A 7483-nucleotide genomic window follows, 5' to 3' on the forward strand; every position below is an offset into this window, starting at 1 on the left:
GGTGTTGTAGAGTGAGTTATGTGCCTCGCCGGGCTAAAGTAGTGGATGTCCTTGCTGTACGGCAAGTTAAACAAGGAACTGAAACTACTAGGTTCCGTACAGACTCAACTCTGCACCCATGTCAATATATGTTCATTATATGCAAGCCTCTTGATTTATAATCACCGGGTCTAGTAATTGTTTAAGAGAGTTCTCTGGCAGTTATGAAACTCGAGAGACTGTGGGATACTGAAGGGAAAGGAAGCAGTTCTAACGAGCGCTTCTCAAACACAAGGATATATCTTGTGAACTTGGCTAGTATATATTGAAAACATTTGTCATGGTGTTGTAGAGTGAGTTATGTGCCTCGCCGGGCTAAAGTAGTGGATGTCCTTGCTGTACGGCAAGTTAAACAAGGAACTGAAACTACTAGGTTCCGTACAGACTCAACTCTGCACCCATGTCAATATGTTCATTATATGCAAGCCTCTTGATTTAAAATCAAAAATCAACAAGAATTGCGCTGGTTAGCGGATGCTAGATTTCCATCAACCGTAGTGATTGCTATGCCTTTTAAAATTTAAAATTAAAATTAACGATAGTTTCATGTTGGTCAAAATATTAAATAATGGTTCTTTATTCACCATTCTTGGGGCGCTACAGAACACAAAATGGAGGGGTTGCCATTGTCAATTAGTCAAATTTAAAAAGTTAAATGACCGGACACCGTAGCGCCTGCGCCTGTGTGGTGATATGCAGTTAAAAGTCGTGAAATCCGTAGTAGGTAATGCAACTCATAATAACATTTATGGTCCATTTCGTATAACAAATCAAGCACTCACAACAAAACGAGATGTTCATGTTAGTACGTTGTTCCGCATCATGATCAATGATCAAGTAAAGAAAAGCGTGAGCTACTTAACACATCCGGGAAATCGCTTGTTATCTAAATCAATTGGGGCCGCGCAATCGAAAGTGTAATTCGATCAATCGTCAACTCGTGCAAACGTATGCGGAGGGTAACCATGGCGACTACACCATAACTGCTCTGCGCGCAGAGAATATGCATTAAAATAACGTGGGGTTATGCATGTTTTCCTTTGTGACACGACTCACGAAAAAGCTACCTACCCACTATACCCATTCTCAAATCCTTCCACTTCTATACATCTATTGCCCTTTTAAAGAAAAAGACAGTTGATGTAAAAAATAAACATTTTTGATACCGTACTCTATATTGCGCTGAAATTTAGCTATGCTCAATAATAAGAGGACAGGAAGTCAGCCAGGTCAGCCTACTCCTGCTTCCACTCTTTCACCGTGAACTCCTCAAACTCATTTTCCTCCTCCAACTGGCCAAGGTTGTGATCACCATTGATCTAAAGTGTTACCATAGGGGGGGTACCACTGTCCATTTTGTCCATTTTGTCTTTGTCTTTTTTTACATTTTTTTGTGAAGGACAGTGTTTTGGGGACAAAATGGACAATACTAGGGACAAAAGGGACAAAAGGGACAAAACTTTTGGACAAATGAGACAAAAAATTAGACAAGCTCAAATGTAGAGAATGTGTATATTCTACTCGACATCAACAATTTAGATTTTCATGTCAGTGTTTTGCTGTACTTAGAATCAACTGAAACCACTGAAGGGACTGAAATAAGCAGAATTCATCAACGGCATCACATAATTAAATGTGTACACGGTTCAGTCAATATTTCATTAATCCCATTAATCAAGTGGTGATATCAAAAAAGTCATCATCTTTTAATATCATAACGCTCATAGCGGTTAATGGAAAATTACTTTTCCATTAACCATATGCCGACAATATCGAGCTAATGGGTATTCGCTTTTTCCTATGAAGTAGGAGAAAAAGCATGCCCGTCCTCTAATCAAGATTTTCTTATTCCTCCTCTTTTTCCTGAACATGATGGTGTCTCCAGGACGAATCATTTGAGAGTCACATTCGTCACAGTTTACGCTGAACTGATAGGAACTTCTGAGATGATGGGCAGTGAATCTGTCCAGCCTATTTGAAGGCGGGAGAGTTGTCCGGCCACCTTGACCATAGAAATTCACTAGAGACATTAAATTCAAACGTCAAATGTGAATCAGTGAGCAGGCATATCGGACTAGACGAAGTTGTCTTGAACAGTGAGTACACTAAGGCTGATATATAACCAAGATTGACTTTACCGTTCTGTCTGAATTTACCCAACTTATTAGCTTGTTGGAACTGTGCCTGAACTTATTTTTTGCATTTCAACGGATAATTGACCTTATTTTCTTTACTATCCATTTTGTCCCTGTCTATTTGTCTAGTTTGTCCCTGTCCTTTTTGTCCATTTTGTCCATTTTGTCCATTTTGTCCCTGTATTTTTGTCCTTTTTGTCCCCGTCTTTTTTGTCTTTTTTGTCTTTTTGTCCCTATTATCTTTTTTTGTCCCTTTTGTCCCTCTTGTCCCTTTTGTCCCTTTTGTCTTTGTCTTTTTTCAGTTTTTTTTGTGCAGGGATAAAATGGACAGTGGTACCCCCCCCCCCCCCCCCCCCCCATAGGCAAATCTCAAAAAAAATGTTTGTCTAAAATCAGGCCAAAAAACGTTGAAAACATAACATGCAATTGTGTTCAAGTTGAGTTGATGACTTTGTGAAGGTTTTTTAGAAATACTTGTCTAGGATGTTGGAGAACTTCTTCCCAATATTAGTTTCCACATTTGATCTATGTATCTATGAGAGTCTGCAGAGAGGAGAGGAGCCAGGAATTTTGTCAAATCTCCATGATCCATGGTTGTCAGTTAAACTTAGTAGTTTCAATACAGGAAATTCACCGAGCATAATTTTAAAAGGTCCTTGCAATTAACCCCGGTCTATTCATACAAATTTAATTGGTATATTTTGGCGACACTAAAGGTCTCCCTGCAAAAACATCCTCTAGGCTCCGTGTCAATGCACAAAATTACTCTGGAATAAAATTTGCTCGCACAAAACCTAGTTATCATGAATATGGAGCCTAGTACTCAGCCTCCTGAGGGCCAATAACGGACATGGAATCAAGTCACGTGATTCAGTGATAAGGTTTCATTGGATATATATACTCTTAATATAGATATGTAATGGGCAACCTCCCCCAGTTAAAATTCATGCCTAGACAGTTTTAATTGCTTAATTCCACCTGGTTAATAAATAAAACATTCAAAGTAACATCCTTCTGACTCCCCTGGCCCTTGATTATTATTATCCAGGAGACACAGTATGATGGGTTGCACTGCCTGTTACTCACTTTGACTTGATAACAACTCAGATTATTTGACCAATGATGGCAAGAGGGGACCTCTTGCTTTGTCTTCTGATTCTCTTGATGGTGAACTATGATGTCATCAACGCAGGTAAACGTTTGTCACTTTGTCTGAGCATTACATCATTTCAGTTAGAATGAAAAGATTTGTAGAAGCCGTAAAACTGAATGATATAACTTCACTCTTAAATTGAGGTTCGTATCACTCACACTCCATTTAAGAACTATAATTGTTTCAGGAAAGGTCACACCTGCATCTGTGAGTCAAATCAGCACACGCCTGTCGTGGGAGGGTGGCGTTCAAGTCTACCGGAACGCGAACCGTGCTACTGACGGCGATGTGGGAACAGTATCTTCTACTGCAGGGGGATTTTCGTTGAACTTGTGGTTCAAAATGAAGTTTGATGACTTCTTCTGCTTCTCTGAAGTGGTCATCATCCAGGCTCAGCTTGACGGAATGCTTATCGTATGCAGGGCACGAGAGTATTTGTAGTCAACACGGAAACAGGAGCTATAAACCTTTGTGGAGTTCTCACTGTAAGCAGCGAGTATACTATAGATGGTCAGACGTACAAATTTCCCTGTAAGCTCAAGTGTGGAGATGAAGTGAAGGTGACGTTGAGACATGACCATGGCAGCTATGCTAACGAAGCAATGATTCACATGAGAGAAATTACAGTGTTTGGAAAAGGTATGTCATGAATTTTAGTTACAGAGAGGTGTCGGGGTGAATATGCTGATTGGTTGTGTACTAGACTATTAGCACACGAAGTCCACACTGCTTGTCGAAATCTCTTTAAATAAATCTTAGAACCTATCAGTTTATATTACTAAAGATAACTTTTTCAGTTGACCAAGTTTCCTGTTATAATGGTCGAATCGATCGAATAAACGGACAGCTACATTGCTTGTCAGCCGGTAAGTTTTCGATATAAAGATAACACAGACACTAAATTTAATGAACTCTTCCCACCCCTACCCAGCCCTTTCCATATAATAATATTGATGACCATTGAGAAGATCTCTCAAATCCAAGTCATCTCTTAACTCAGATATAATTATCACAGAACATACGCTTAAAGTAAAGTAAAGTAAAGTAAAGTAAAAATTATGACATAATTAATACTTTCAACACTACTATATATAACAAATAATTTGAGGAAAATTTATTGTGGGAAGGTGAAAGTTGGGCCCGTAATGTTAATATAAACCACCAATGCTACATCTTAAGTTGTAGAACCACAAAAACTCGCCTCTTTACTGTGTATAACATCATCACACTTGTCTACAAAGTATCAAATCACTATATGGAAAAATATAAATATCTTACCACCAAAATTAATAAATTATTAACTACAACTTTATTTAAAAAATTTCAAATAAATTCAAAAAGCATCCCCAAAAGATAACCGCTTAATTCAAATTGCTTGCATTTTTAAACAGGCAGAAGTTATATGACTGTGGAAAGTAGACAAGGGTAAGCTTTTCCAAACCTTGGCCTTCTAGGTTACGTAATATGTAAACGGTTTCTTACGCACTCTATATAGATGAAATATAAAGTAATAGGTCGATATAAATTCCGATAAATACTGACCTCTTCCAGCAGGCAGGTCACAGGGGGAGCTGAAACCAGGTTTTCGATCAAACGCAGCCATGTGTAATCAGTAATGCATCTTAAAGGCGATCACCTCGTTTATTATCTCTTTAAACTGTTTATCAATCAGTCTATACTCTGTTTATCTGTTTAATATAATATTGGTTAGTAACGTTATCAGTTATAGGTTTAAGAGGTTTATGAGGTTTAAGAGGTTTATGAGGTTTATGAGGTTTATGAGGTTTATGAGGTTTATGAGGTTTATGAGGTTTGTGAGGTTTGTAGGTTTTCGGGAAAAATAATTGGTATGCTTAATACCAATTATTACCGCCCAATAAAAGTTGCTCCACACTGTAAGCCTGTCATTCACACTTGTCATTCCGCCAAATCTCTATTCATATGTTTTTGAACATTATAGCTTGGGTAACAAATCACGGGGCACGGCAGGTTTGTAAAATAGGAAATACGACGCGAATTTGATTGTTTAGGGCTCGTCGCTCAAATGAGTGTTGTGTATGGTATTTAATTTAGTGGGCATGTCATTCCGCTGGATCTCTATTCATATTTATTGATTTTACGTCATATGTTTTAATTTCTATTTGTATGTTTAAAATCATTTAACACTAGACTGTCATGTGACCTTTAAAGGTCACCATAATAACGAAATGAGTTGGTTTTTGACAAACATTTTATATTTTTGCTTCCAAATCAGTTAGGTCAACAGAATTTTGTCAAGTATACATTTGTTTTGTAAGGTACATTGATTTAAAACTGGCGAATGGCGCCGTGGTGGGGGCCTTTCAAGAAAATTGTCGAAGATCGCAATCGAGCGTAGTGATTTTGTCATTACTCTTAATTGACGATGTCAATTTATCGCAGCTCGGCGAGGCACAGTAGCGCATTTTGCCGATCTAGCAAGAGAAGCCTCATTGAGAAGCCTCATTGAGAAGCCTCATTGAGAAGCCTCATTGAGAAGCCTCATTGAGAAGCCTCATTGAGAAGCCTCATTGAGAAGCCTCATCGAGAAGCCTCATTGAGAAGCCTCATTGAGAAGCCTCATTGAGAAGCCTCATTGAGAAGCCTCATTGAGAAGCCTCATTGAGAAGCCTCATTGAGAAGCCTCATTGAGTGCGCGGCGCGGCACAGTAACGCATCGCGCTACAATCATTGCTCTATGCAGAGCCCTTGCGTTTGTATTGTGGTGGCGTGCGCCTCGCCTTCCGGCTTTTCTTTATTTGTGAAATTACAAGCGCGCCGCGCCCGCAATGGCACGAAAGCATATGGTTAGTAGGTGAAATCTTGTCAAGTAGCGCGATACATGGCACCGCTGTATACTGGGCCGCGCCGCGCATCAAACAATGAATAATGCTTCTCGCATCTTCTTCGTTGGATCAGCAAAATGCACCTGCACCACTAAACTGGGCCACACCGAGCTGCGCAGGATTGACATCGTCAATTATATGAAGAGTTATCATGATTTAGCAGTACGTTCGTAGACATGCGGCTTTGAATGAGACCTTCACATAGCCATGTGCCTACGCGTACTGCGTGACTCGCTTGTTTCACAACCGCCTTGTTTCACAACCGCCTCCGGCGGTCGCGCGCTACTGCAAGCGCGGCGAGAGGGCTCTGGTTAGAGCAAAATGAGACCGTTTCTTTCGTGTTTCGGTTACAATCATATAACGGTTACTGGGCGCAGGGCGGCGCTCAGCCTGCCATTCGATTCCGCGCCTTTATATCGTCAAATTGGGCCGGGTTTATGAGCGGAAAAAGCCTGATGTCTACATAGCAGGAAATTAACGGTTAATCGGCAAAAACAAGTCACTTGACATATTACTTGGGAACACTTTATTGTTCATAAACATATAGAATAGCATAGAGAATCGGCGGAATGACAATCGACAGGCTTAGCGCCGCCCAGTAACTGTTATAAGTGACATAGCGTTGGCGATTGTTGCTTGGGGACCTCGCGTCCCGGGCTTTTTCTGTTCGCGTCATAATATAAACAGAAACCGGGGCGGAATAACACATAACAGGCCGCCGCGCCGAGTGATGGCAAGTACAGATCGAGTGGATACTGGATAAGTATTATAAGTAAAAGCACAGCCTCACAGCCTGGTCCATTGACAATGTATGCCGACTCAAATTCAATTAATTTTAAATGCCAAGCTACTAGTATATATAGCTGAGTTGTGCGTATTATTTCATATTAAATTTAAGCTTTCTGATAAAATTGGAAAATTAGACATTAAAATGTTGTCGTGGGTCTTATGGTGTAGTGGTTAGCACTCAGGACTCTGAATCCTGCGACCCGAGTTCGAATCCCGGTAAGACCTTGTTTTGTATCTCTTTATTTTCCCCGCGAAATGTAGTGTCAATCCTCTTAAATTCCATAAAACACTGGACGGCATCCTTTCCGCTGGGATTTTAATGCTTAACCAATTGTACATCAGAGACAGCAACGCAACCTTAATGTACTTGTAGCACTGTTTCAAAACCTGTCCACACTGTGCATGATTTAGCGATTCTTACATTATTACAACATACCAGGGTGCCCGGGGTGGCCTTTCTGCAATTTGGGGGTACGTTAAACGTTGTCTGTAATTCATCGCAG

The 7483-nt window shown here is 40.1% G+C and overlaps 1 non-coding gene across 1 annotated transcript; it reads left to right on the plus strand.

Moving 5' to 3' along the window:
• The first annotated feature begins 7133 nt into the window (after nucleotides 1-7133).
• On the plus strand, nucleotides 7134-7205 carry Trnaq-cug (transfer RNA glutamine (anticodon CUG)). The gene has a single exon. It is a non-coding gene; the product is annotated as a tRNA-Gln (tRNA).
• Nucleotides 7206-7483: the final 278 nt, after the last annotated feature.

Source organism: Bolinopsis microptera, chromosome 8 (genome assembly GCF_026151205.1).
Source record: "Bolinopsis microptera isolate Bmic1 chromosome 8, MBARI_Bmic_1.0, whole genome shotgun sequence".
Lineage (NCBI taxonomy): Eukaryota > Metazoa > Ctenophora > Tentaculata > Lobata > Bolinopsidae > Bolinopsis > Bolinopsis microptera.